This window comes from Bos indicus, chromosome 15, assembly GCF_029378745.1.
Source record: "Bos indicus isolate NIAB-ARS_2022 breed Sahiwal x Tharparkar chromosome 15, NIAB-ARS_B.indTharparkar_mat_pri_1.0, whole genome shotgun sequence".
NCBI classification, from domain to species: Eukaryota; Metazoa; Chordata; class Mammalia; order Artiodactyla; family Bovidae; genus Bos; species Bos indicus.
In genome coordinates this window covers 81739908-81752178 of record NC_091774.1, presented here as the reverse complement: position 1 = coordinate 81752178, position 12271 = coordinate 81739908, and the positions used below count along the sequence as shown (strand labels likewise).

At 48.8% G+C, this 12271-nt stretch overlaps 1 protein-coding gene across 3 annotated transcripts in view; it reads right to left on the bottom strand.

Annotated features, from left to right (window-relative positions):
- The window catches only part of OR6Q1 (olfactory receptor family 6 subfamily Q member 1), an 83743-nt gene extending 71693 nt beyond the window's left edge, over window positions 1–12050 (bottom strand). Inside the window, exons 1-2 of one of the 3 annotated variants that reach the window (XM_070804308.1) lie at window positions 10343–12050; window positions 3477–3621 (exon numbers count right to left, since the gene is read on the bottom strand). The gene's annotated coding sequence lies outside the window, so the exon portion shown is untranslated. The remainder of the gene's footprint in view (window positions 1–3476; window positions 3622–10342) is intronic. The other 2 variants (XR_002182405.2, XM_070804307.1) reach the window with 2 other exon arrangements.
- Window positions 12051–12271: the final 221 nt, after the last annotated feature.

Sequence of the window (12271 nt, the reverse complement as noted above, 5' to 3'; positions counted from 1 at the left end):
GGTTCTTTATCAGCTGAGACACCAGGGAAGCCCTTGTGCAAAAGGAGGAATTAAAGAACATGATCCATGTAAGGTTGCTTCCAGTCCTGACATTCACATGAAATCTGAACCCTCTTGGCAGGAGCAATGAACCTATATCCTCATAAAACTGATGGAGCAAACTCCCTTATGTGTAATGTAACTCTGCTTGTCTTCCCAGTTATCAGATGGCCAAAACAGGAACCAAAATGGCTCCAAGTAACCCTGGGTAAAGAGCAGATTGTCAGTTGATAACCGTTTGAAAGACGACCAGAAAACCTGTTCCTCAACCAAAGCTAAGTTTATTAAACCTACTGTAGTAAGAGAGAATACAGAATCTTAGTAGTTCTCAGTGTTGTTGTTGCTCAGCCACTAAGTTGCATCCGGCTCTTTGTGACCCACGGACCACAGTACACAGGGCTCCCCTGTCCTTCACCGTGTCCTGGAGTTTGCTCAGACACACATCCATTGAGTCAGTGATGCTATTTAATCATCTTAACCTCTGTCGTCCCCTTCTCCTCCTGCCCTCATTCTTCCCCAGCACTGTGGTCTTTTCCAATGAGTCAGCTCTTGGCATCAGGTGGCCAAAGTATTGGAGCTTCAGCATCAGTCCTTCCAATGAATATTCAGTTTTTATTTCCTTTAGGTTTGATTGGTTTGATCTCCTTGCCGCCCAAGGGACACTCAAGAGTCTTCTTCATCACCATAATTCGAAAGCATCAGTTCTTTGACACTCAGCCTTCTTTATGGTCCAAGTCTCACATCCATACATGACTAGTGGAAAAACCGTGACTTTGACTATGTGCACCTTTGTCAGTAAAGTGATGTCTCTGTTTTTAATATGCTGTCTAGGTTTGTCATAGCTTTCCTTCCAAGGAAGGTAATTTCATGGCTACGGTCACTGTCTGCCGTGACTCTGAAGCCCAGGAAAAGAAATTCTGCCACTCCTTCCACTTTTCTCCCTTCTATTTGCCATGAAGTGATGGAATCAGATGCCATGATCTTCGTTTTTTGAATGTTGAGTTTTAAGCCACTTTTTTCACTCTCTTCTTTCACCCTCATCAAGAGGCTCTTTAGTTCCTCTTCACTTTCTTTCCTTCTTTTTTTTTCACCATTAGTGGTTCTCAAAAGGAGGAAAAGGGGGACAGAGGATGAGATGGTTGGAGGCATCACCAACTCAAGGGACACAAGTCTGAGCAAGCTCCAGGAGGTGGTGAAGGACAGGGAGGCCTGGCGCGCTGCAGCACACGGGGTCTCAAAGAGTCGGACACGACTTGGCAACTGAACAGCGATATTTAAAGAGTCTGGAGGTCAGGCTTCAAGTGGCTTAAGGTGGATTTTCCAAAATCAGGGAGCAGATCAGGACTGGAAAAAGCTTGTGACATAATAGTTTAGGATTGACACATACAAGGGAGGAAGGACCTGAAAACAAATCTTAATAAGTAAACTGCTGTTTGTTGAGAAAGCTGTTTATCCAAGACAGTGATCTATTGTCTTAACAAGAAAGATGTTTGCCTAGAGGTGCAAACTATTTGTTCAGAAAAACTGGCAGGAGTTTCATAAAGCACAGTGAGGTTGTTTATTGGTTTATAACCATCTCTTCTGAGGTCTGAATTTCCAAGAACAATGAGCTCAGTTACGTTGCCATAGGAAAATGCAGACCTCAGTCCCCATAGAGAGACTATATGAGTACAGTTGGTCTCCAAGCTCAAGTTTCATTTATTTTTTTTAAGGCTACCATGAGATGCTATTCTATTCCCACGGAAACAGAACTTCACCTCCGTTCTTCCCACCAGTGACATTAAGCCTGTGTTCTAATGCTCCCACCTCAGCCCACAAAGTGAGCAGAGATAGATAATAAAGAAACAGTTTCAGCTGTGCAAGAGCTCACATCACTTGTCAATCAGGCTTGAAAGAATGGGGTTGTGCGGAACCTGCTACTGACAACTAGAACCTTCTCATATTTTAAAAGATGTACTGACAGAAATAAGTCACGGGGATGTACTGTACAGCATGGTGTGTGTGTGTGTGTGTGTGTGTGTCAGTCGCTCAGTTGTGTCCAACTCTTTGCGACCCCATGGACTGTAGCCCACCAGACTCCTTTGTCCATGGGATTCTCCAGGCAAGACTACTGGAGTGGGCTGCCATTTCCTGCTCCAGCACAGCATGGTGACTGTAGTTAATAATATTGCATATCTGAAAGTTGCCGAGAGTAGATCTTAAAATTTCTCATCACTAGAAGGGAAAATTGTAACCATGTATGGTGACAGATGTTAACGAGACTTACTGTGGTGATCATTTCTCAGCATATGTAAATATCAAATCATTATATTGTATACGTAAAACTAACATAATGTTATAGGTCAATTACATCGCAATGAAAAAGTGCTTTTAGGGGGCTTCCCTGGAGGCTTAGTGGTAGATAATCCACCGGCCAACGTAGGAGACATAGTTTCGATCTCTGGTCCGGGAAGATCCCACGTGCCACAGAGCAGCTAAGCCCGTGCGCCACACCTATCGAGCTCAGAGCCGTGTGGCAGCTACTGAAGCCCGCAGGCCCAGAGACGGTGCCCCACCACAGGGGACGGCACCGCAGTGAGACGCCCTCAAACCACAGCTAGAGAGCAGCCCACGCAGCCACGAAGACCCGGCACAGCCAAAAACCAAAACAAATAAAACTATTTAGAAGTTACATGCAAATGTAGGAGCAGAGTTTGAAAACAGAAAACAAACAAAAAAGTGTTTTTAAATAAAAGCCAAAACAGTTTTTAAAAATTGCCTTAGGTCAATCGACTAGATGCAGGCTCAGTAAGTGTGAATGAAAGGCTTCTCGGAGGAGACAGAGAGGAGAAGTCTGAGAAGCACGGGCCATCTGAGACAGGATAGAGGAGATAGAAGCAGGGTCACGGCCAAGAGAGGGCTATGACCGTATGAACAGGAGGCTGCCATAGTAACAGGAAGTGAACGTGAAAGTCGCTCAGTCATGTCCAGCTCTTTGCGACCCCGTGGACTATAGTCCATGAGATTCTCCAGGCCAGAATACTGGAGTGGGTAGCCTTTGCCTTCTCCAGGGGATCTTCCCTACCCAGGGATAGAACCCAGGTCTCCCGCATTGCTGGCGGATTCTTTACCATATTAACCGACAAATGCCCAAATCTCGTTGGCTTACAACAGCAGAAAGTGTATTTCTCACTCTTGTTCACATCTGTCATGAGTCAGTAGTGAGCCCACTACTTTTCATTCCAAGACTTGGGCTAACGTAAGAGAAATTCCTATGTCTGGACATGGCTGGTGTCACAGCAGAGGGAAGGAGGGGATGTGGAGGACACGGGGTAGCTTCAGATGCATCTGTGCTCAGACAGGGCACAGAACACCTTCATTCACACTCCCAGGACCAAACCCAGTGATGTGACCAAGCATAATTGAAGCGAGGAAAGAGAATGGATATGAATTCTCACCTTTTTTGGGGACTGTAGTCAATTAATAATGTTGTGATAGCTTTGAGTGGAGAGCAATGGGACTCAGCCATACATATACATGTATGAGAGTGGATAAAAAGTGTATCCAGGGACTTTCCAGGTGGTCCAGTGGTTAGAAATCCACCTGCCAATGCAAAAGACATGAGTTCAATCCCTGGTCTGGGAGGATCCCACATGCTTTGGGGCAGCTAGGCCCTGTACCACAAATACTAAGCCCACACTTGAGAGCCCACGTTCCAGAGGCCATGCTCTTGAGCTTCGACAAAGAGCCAGAGCAGTCCCCTCCTCCCAAGCAAGAATCTTTATCCAGGACTTCCCTGGTGGTGCAGTAGTTAAGACTCCACCATGGTGACTGCAGCCGTGAAATTCAAAGACGCTTACTCCTTGGAAGGAAAGTTATGATCAACCTAGACACCATATTAAAAAGCAGAGACATTACTTTGCCAACAAAGGTCCATCTAGTCAAGGCTATGGTTTTTCCAGTAGTCATGTATGGATGTGAGAGTTGGACTATAAAGAAAGCTGAGCACCGAAGAATTGATGCTTTTGAGCTGTGGTGTTGGAGAAGACTCATGAGAGTCTCTTGGACTGCAAGGAGATCCAACAAGTCCATCCTAAAGGAAATCAACCCTGAATATTCATTGGAAGGACTGATGCTAAAGCTGAAACTCCAATACTCTGGCCACATGATGTGAAGAACTGACTCATTGGAAAAGACCCTGATGCTGGGAAAGACTGAAGGTGGGAGGAGAAGGGGATGACAGAGGATGAGATGGTTGGATGGCATCACCGACTCAATGGACATGAGTTTGGGTGGACTCCAGGAGTTGGTAATGGACAGGGAGGCCTGGCGTGCTGTGGTACATGGGGTTGCAAAGAGTCGGACACGACTGAGTGACTGAACTGAACTGAACTGCAATGCAGAGGGATCGGGTTCAACCGCTGGTCAGAGAACTAAGGTCCCACATGCTGTGGGAAGAATTGTTTTCCAAGACCTCCATGGAGGAGCTCTGATGCTTAGCATCATGACAGAATCCAACACAGCGAGGGAGACGCGGTGCTCCTGGGGAGAGGACCGGCAGCTTGAAGCGGGTTCCTGGGGAAGATGCATCAGACGCCTTGTGCAGGTGGGACCCAGCTCGAAGGGCAGAGGACTCAGCCCCGTTTCACTTCTGCTGGGGAGATTCAGCAGGTCTCTCCCACGTGAATCAACCTCCTCTTACCTGCAGGAGACATGGGCCATCCAGCCACTCATCTGCTGAGAGTCTCTCCCAGACCAGTAGTCTAGGGACTGAATCTCTCCTATCCAAACAAGTCATTTGCCTAACGAGGCCCTTGCTGTGCGTGGAGATGTCCCCTGGGATTGTGGAAACCCAAGTTGCCAAGGCCCGCAAGGAATGAGCCAACGTCTTCCTTCCTGGCCTGTGAAAATCAGGCTCTCTACACCTTGTTCTCCCGAGACTTGGCTCTTCAGGGTCCACATCCACGGGTGTCTGTCAAAGTTACTTATAACAGCGGAAACTTGCAGATACCTTATCATCAACCCAGGGGCCAGTTTAGTAAATGAGGACGCACACACACAGCAGGAAAAAGCAGTGATTAAATACAGTTATGTAGACTATTACTTACTGATTGATAGGGGGGAGGGTCCACGGCACGAGGGAGAAAGTGAATGACACAATAGCTTAAACAGTATAATTCTGCTTGATTCTGCTTTTGGGAACTATGGCCATGAGTGCATTAAGAAATTTATAAAGGAACACTCACCAACGCCCATTTCTTGTGGTGCCAGGGTTTTAGATAATGTTCTGCCTTCTACTTAGTTCTTTTCTGTGTTGCTTATATCTTTTTATGACTAGCACGTGTTATTTCTACAAAGACATTAGAGCTATTCTGTAGGTGGGAAGAATTCTGTTTTGTTTTTCTTTTTTTGGTGGAGAGATGTATTTGGAATATTGTTAAGCGAATCAAGCAATTATGATATAATCCCATTATTGTACTTTTATTTGTTGTTATTGCTGTTCAGTTGCTCAGTCACATCCCTCTCTTTGCTACCCAGGGACTGCAGCCCACCAGGCTCCGCCGTGCATGGGACTTCCCAGGCAAGAACACTGCAGTGGGTCACCGTGCCTTTCTCCAGGGGATCTTCCCAACCCAGCAACTGAACCCACATCTCCTGCTTGGCTGGTGGATTCTTCACCACTGAGCCACCTGGGAAGCCCAGCTGTATATTTATGGCAAATATAATATGCATGCTTTTTTCCCAGAGGTGTTCTGAAGATCAGAGCAAACGACAGCTGGGGAAGCCACAGCTCGCAGTCAGAGTTGACACGGTGATGTCACTGTTACTCTCCGTCACTTCCCGTGAGACCTGGGGGCTATGTTGACTGTGCCCCGTGTACATCTTGGCTCTCTGGGTCTCCGTAACCTGGGAAGAGAGGCTCACTGTGCTTGGACACTGTCGGTGAAGACCATCTGTCCTGGCATTTGATGGAGAATCCCTGCTCCTCGGCGGTTCCCAGACAACCCTCCCCAAGACCTCTCCAGCATCCCTCGGGGACCACCTGCAGTTTAGGTCTGCTCCTGGGAGAACGAGTCACAGATTTCCCCTGGCATGCTTCTGAACTCCGGGGAGGTCAGGATGAAAAAAAGTCAGATGAAACTTATGACAAGAGTCTTCCCAGCAATAAGGAATCCCAAAGCTTTGTTACAACTCGTTGAGTTCTCTTGAGAAAGCTGGTCAGAGGGCATTAATGAAAAGGGGAGACGAACACCCTCAAGAGGTCTGCAAAAACCAGGCTCATGGACGGATGGTCTCCGTTCAACCACAGGTAAGTGGGCTGAGAGATGGAATCCTAATTCCAGTGAGGTCTTGGCTTCCTTGATTCTCCCTTCTTCATGAACCTGCTCACACTATTCCAATCCAACCACCTGCCTGAACACTTGGGTAAATGGGAAGAAACTGGTGCTCAGAAGCAGTGAGCAGTAAGGTTGAAATTAATTTCCTTAGGGTGGTACCCTGGGGTCTCTTGGCTTTTACAGCTCACACCCTAACCTCTTTCAGCTTCACCTACAAGGTTTACTTTGTACACCAGAGACCTTAGAGTTCGCCCTGACACGCTCTCCTCCTCACACGGCACTTCAGCAATTCACCAAATCCTGACATACTGACAGCTGAGCAGCTCTCAGAGCCACTTCCCTCTAAGTGTCTCCGCCACCCCCACTCTAGTCTAAGCGATGAGTCCCTCCTAGATGACTCCAATGTCCCCCCAACAAATCTCCCCCATCTACAGACCCTCCTCCGATCACATCCCTACAACTGCATTTAGACTGATCTTATCAAAAAGCAAATACGGCCCTGCCACCTTCTTGGCTAAAGTTCCTTTATGGTGTGCGTTAGTCTCTCAGTCGTGTCCGACTCTTTGCGACCCCATGGACTGTAGCCCGCCAGGCTCCTCTGTTCATGGAATTCTCCAGGCAAGAGTACTGGAGTGGGTTGCCATTCCCTTCTCCATCTTTTATGGTATCCCACACCCCCCCAAAAAAAAAAATTCTTAACATAATCTAGGGTACCAGACAATAGCAGTGTAGGCTCTAAACCTGATCATCTGAATTCAAACCCCACTTCAGCCGCTTACTAGCTGAGCCTTTGGGCAAGTCCCTAACTTCTCTGTCCCACAGTTTCCGCATATGTAAAACAGAGATTTCAACAGCGCATCTGATAAGGTTGTCGGGAGGATTAAATTACATGAATGGTGTTTAGAAGGGCGCTTGACACACAGAAAGCACCCATTAAGTGTTCCAAAACGCTACCCGCCTGCCGGTCTCAGCTTGCACACCCTCCCTCTTTGCCCTCTGCCAGCACTGGCCCCTTCCAGCTCCTCATCCTCGAGAGGCTTGCTCAGAGCTCAGGGCCTTTGCATGGGCTGTGCCCACTCTCCTCCTACAAAAAACTCTTCCTGGGGAAAATGCTCCTTGGTCTTCTTGAGTCCAAGTTTTAGGCTTACAGCGTTAAGTACCTCCATGTTGGAGTTACTGCTCCGGTTGCAATTTTCAGTAATTTGTGTGGCTATTTTACTAATGCTCGGCTCTCCCTCTAATTCCTCGAGAACGAGCACCGTGTCTGTGTGCCCTTACCACTGGATCCTCACTTCCCGCCCTGTGCCCAGCACACACCCAACAGACACATTCTGAATGACCGAACATGTCCATCAACTCTGAAGCCTGCGTCTCCAGCAAAGAACTTCCTCCTGAGCTTCAGGATGGTAGACCCCCCTCCCCTGTCTCCCGGATCAGTGTACTGGGCTCTTTCTATCAAAAGTGGATCTCACTGGTGCTTCCCCTGTGGTCCAGTGATTAGGACTCTGCACTCCTAAATCAGGGGGCCTGGGTTTGATCCCCGGTCAGGGAACTAGATCCCACATGCCACAGCTAACATCAAATAAATAAATTAATATTAAAAAAAAATGGAACTCAACACACCCTTCCTGGAGTCTATTATTTGTTAGAGTGAATGATGCCGTTGTTCACTCGAACCAGGACCCGGGATGTCACGCCTGACTCTCCTTCAGCCCACATATCCAATTAATGAGCAAGCAGGGATAAATCCATCTCCCAACCCTTTCCCTAACCTTTCCTCTCTCTCTGGGAGCAAAGATCTCCCCTACCTTGATCTCCATTGTATCTCCAGTCCCAATAAGGGCGTTAGAGTATCTGTAAGTCAATAAAACAACATCATCTCAGCTAAGGCCACTGTGACCAGTTGCCAAATGTAGCTCCCCATCTCCTGTCTAATTTCCCTTAAATTCATTTTAACAGCTTAGTCTGACCAGGTCGCCGTCTTGCTTAAATGCCTACAAATGCTCTCCATTTACAGGACTCTCAAGGCCGGTCCTCCAGAAGCTGAACAGCATTTCCTCGTGGTTAAAAGAGACAGTACTGGTGAGTAAATGTTTGCTTTTAAAAAGCAAACCTGCATACTGGTACATACTGCCTCGGCTTCCCTGTTGGCTCAGAGGGTAAAGCATCCGCAGGTAATGCAGAAGACCTGGGTTCAATCTCTGGGTCAGGAAGATCCCCTGGAGGAGGGCAGGGCAATCCACTCCAGTATTCTTGGGGTTTCCCTGGTGGCTCAGACGGTAAAGCGTCTGCCAGCAGTGCGGGAGACCCGGGTTTGATCCCTGGGTCAGGAAGTTCCCCTGAAGAAGGAAATGGCAACCCACTCCAGTACTCTTGCCTGGAAAATTCCATAGATGGAGGAACCTGGTGGGCTACAGTCCATGGGGTCCCGAAGAGTCGGACACGACTGAGCGACTTCACTTTTCACTTATTGACCGTTAACCAAAAACAGCAATTCCTGTGCCCGAGGAAAGAGCAGGGGGAGTCAGAGAGAGAATGGGGACACATCCATGACCCTGGAAGGCGTCTATGGGAACCGGAGACCTGCAGAAACTCTCAGGGCCTCCCCCGTCCTTCGATGACCTCCACATTCACGAGCCACCACTCTGCTGACCTTGACAAGCCCCCTCTTTCCTTCATGTCAGGACACTTCAGTCTCCTTCACACACTCACATCACCACGGCAGCCCCTCGTGAGCATCTTAGCAGAGGAGCTGGGGCCGGCTATCTCATCCAGGAGTTCACCACTGTGAACCCTGGTCCTCCGAGGTCCAACCACACCCACTGTTTCCTCCACCTCACCCCTTAACCCTGTTGGTGTCCTGACCCAGCTCAGGGACTCCGTGAAGAGACAGGCCAGGCAAAGCATGCCTGCCAGCTCCCCTCTTGCTCTCTCTGAGGTCGTGAAGCATCACAACAGCTAGCGTCTCTCCTCTCTGCAAATTCTGAACCAGTTAAGAGAGAGAAGGTAGAAGCAAGGCAGACGGAGAGGAAAACACCAGCTGCAGGACGGAAAAAAACCCTGGTGCTCCAGAACACGACTCAGCCTTGTAAGTGGTCTTCTGAAAAATCGGACAATGACCTAGTTTTCAGATCTACATTACAGAGAAGCAGAGCAGAGCGAAACCTGTGCTTCTAGTAAAGCAAAGGAGAGAGCAAAGCAGAGCTAGGCACATCCAGTGCCTTATCCCAAACTCACTGATCACAAAAATTCCTCCTCTAGGAGAAGAGGGCATCAGAACTGTTACACAATGGGTCCTCGCTTTAGGGAAGGCCACATCATAAGTGCAGAAGAAATATTCCCTTCTTCTTATCAGCAAGAGACTGAGTTGCCAGTATATGCTGATAGCACATAGTCATATTAGTAGCTTTGATTTAGACACCACCTGATTTAGACTTCCCTGCGGTTCAAACGGTAAAGAATCTGCCTGTCATGCAGGAGATCTGGGTTCGATCCCTGGGTCAGGAAGATCCTCTGGAGAAGGGAAGGGGACCCCACTCCAGTATTCTTGCCTGGAAAATCCCACAGACAGAGAAGCCTGGCGGGCTACAGTCCATGGGGTCGAAAAGAGTCGGACACGACTGAGCAGCGAACACACACACGACACCACCTGTTTTTCGTTATCCTGAGACGCTCTAAAGAGACGCGGTCTTGGTCCTCCTTTACTCCCAGCCTCATCCAAACCATTCAGAATTACGAGATGTAACAACTGGAAAGCCACAGGCACCGATCCAGAACCGACACTCCACTAATCCAGCAGATGTCCAGCCAAAGAGAGCAGACCCTGGCCGGGACCCCACCCCAGGGTTTCCCCTCAGAACAGCGAGCAGCCATGGCAATCTGAAAATCTAGATGGCAGGGTTCTCCAGACAGAAGTGCTTGGGAGCGTGACTACAGCGGAGAGAGCCCCTCTGGGGAGGTAAGGACGTGGGTGTGAGAAGGCTGACCTGAGCTCGCTGGGGACAGAATTCTGCCTTCAGAACCGTGCCCGGCCACGGACCCCAATGCCGCAGATCTGCATGTCCTGCTGCCTTTGGTTGTTAATAGCTAACGCACAGGAGTTTGCTCCTTGGTTACGGTCTTGGCGAACGGGAATTTTTGTATTTACTGTAGCTGCCCATTAGCCCGGAAAAATCTTTTTAGCTAGTAGTGAATAATAGAACAGGCTTGGCTCTGTTTTGTTTCATTTTCTCCCCTTGGAGTCTGCTCAGTTGTAAACGTAGATCAGAAACCCCAGGCTCCTGCCAACAGCTCAGGAGCCTCCACCAGGAGCCAGGAGGATCCCCAGGTGGGAGTGGTAGTCTCCAAAGGCTGTTGTAACAAAGTCCCACAAAGTGTGCAGAGTCACACAAGAGAAATACGCTCCCTTGTAGTTCTGGAGGCTACACGCCCAGCGTGAAGCTCCTAGCAGAACTGAGCTCCCTCGGAAGCTTCCTTGCCTCTTCCAACGTTTGGAAGCTCCAGGCATTCCAGGTTTGTGGCAGTCAGTTCAGTCTCAGTCGTGTCCGACTCTGTGTGACCCCACGAACTTCAGCACGCCAGGCCTCCCTGTCCATCACGAACTCCTGGAGTCCACCCAAACCCACGTCCATTGAGTCGGTGATGCCATCCAACCATCTCATCCTCCGTCGTCCCCTTCTCCTCCTGCCTTCAGTCTTTCCCAGCGTCAGGGTCTTTGGCCACGAGTCAGTTCTTCACATCGTCTAGTCTCTTTTTCGTGTGGCAGCATTACCCCGCTCTCTGTCTTCAGTGGCCGCCTTCCCTGCGTTTGACCCTCCACAGGGCATTCTCCTCCCTGTGTCTCCCCGTTCTCGTCTTAATTTTGTTTATTTTGGGGGAGGAGGGGCTGTGCTGGGTCTTCCTGTTGCGGGGGGCTCTCTCCAGCAGCAACACACGGGCTGAGTCACTCAGCAGCACGTGGGGTCCTCCCAGATCAGGGGACAAGCTCGTGTCCCCTGCACTGGCAGGAGGACTCTTCTTCACCACTGAGCCACCAGGGGAGCCCCCACCTTCTGTTCTCATAAGGACCCCAGTCCTAGTGGACTGAAGGCCCGCCCTAATCAAATATGATCCAACTTGCTCACACCTGCAAAGACCCCCATCTCCAAATAAGGTCACATTCACAGGTACCAGGGTGAGGACGTCAGCAAATCTTCCTGACAGACACGGCTCAGCCTGTAACGCGGGGACAAACCACTGCTCTCCTGTGTCGCCCTGTGCTCTGGTGACATAAGGCCCCGTCTCCTGCGGCCCTGGCCTGAGGGGCCGCACTGTCAGCTCCCCTGCCCCAAAAGAAGCTACAGACTAGTCCTGTCATGGACTCCCCTCTGGGCCAGCACACCAGGCCTCAACACTCACCCGTGATGCCGGTTCCCCACGGAACAGGAAGTTTGGGGACGAAAATGACTATAGTTATGCAATAGGCTCATGATAACTCATTTGACTGAGTTCTAATCCCACTTTCCTATGTCCCAGCTTTCTTACCTTGATCAAGTTGCTAATCTCACTAAATATAACTGGGCGTGATATTTTTACATCCTATATATTTTTTGTTTAATTTATTTTATTGAAGTACAGATGATTTATAATATGCTGATTTCAACTATACAGCAAAGCGATTCAGACTCCATGCTCCCATTGCGGGGGGCGCTGGGTTGATGCCTGATCAGGGAACCAAGATCCTGCATGTCTCAGGCACGGCCAAAACAAATAAATGTGGTTTTTTTTTAAAATAATTTTAGAAAAAGACAATGTCAGTTTTGTTTTTCTCTCCCATTTGTATTTTGGGTTTTTTTTTTTAGCTTACTTCCCAGTCACCCAGCCTCTGCCCCAGTGTTCAGTACAGAGAGGATGTTCAGCTACTGCTTATTGCTTGA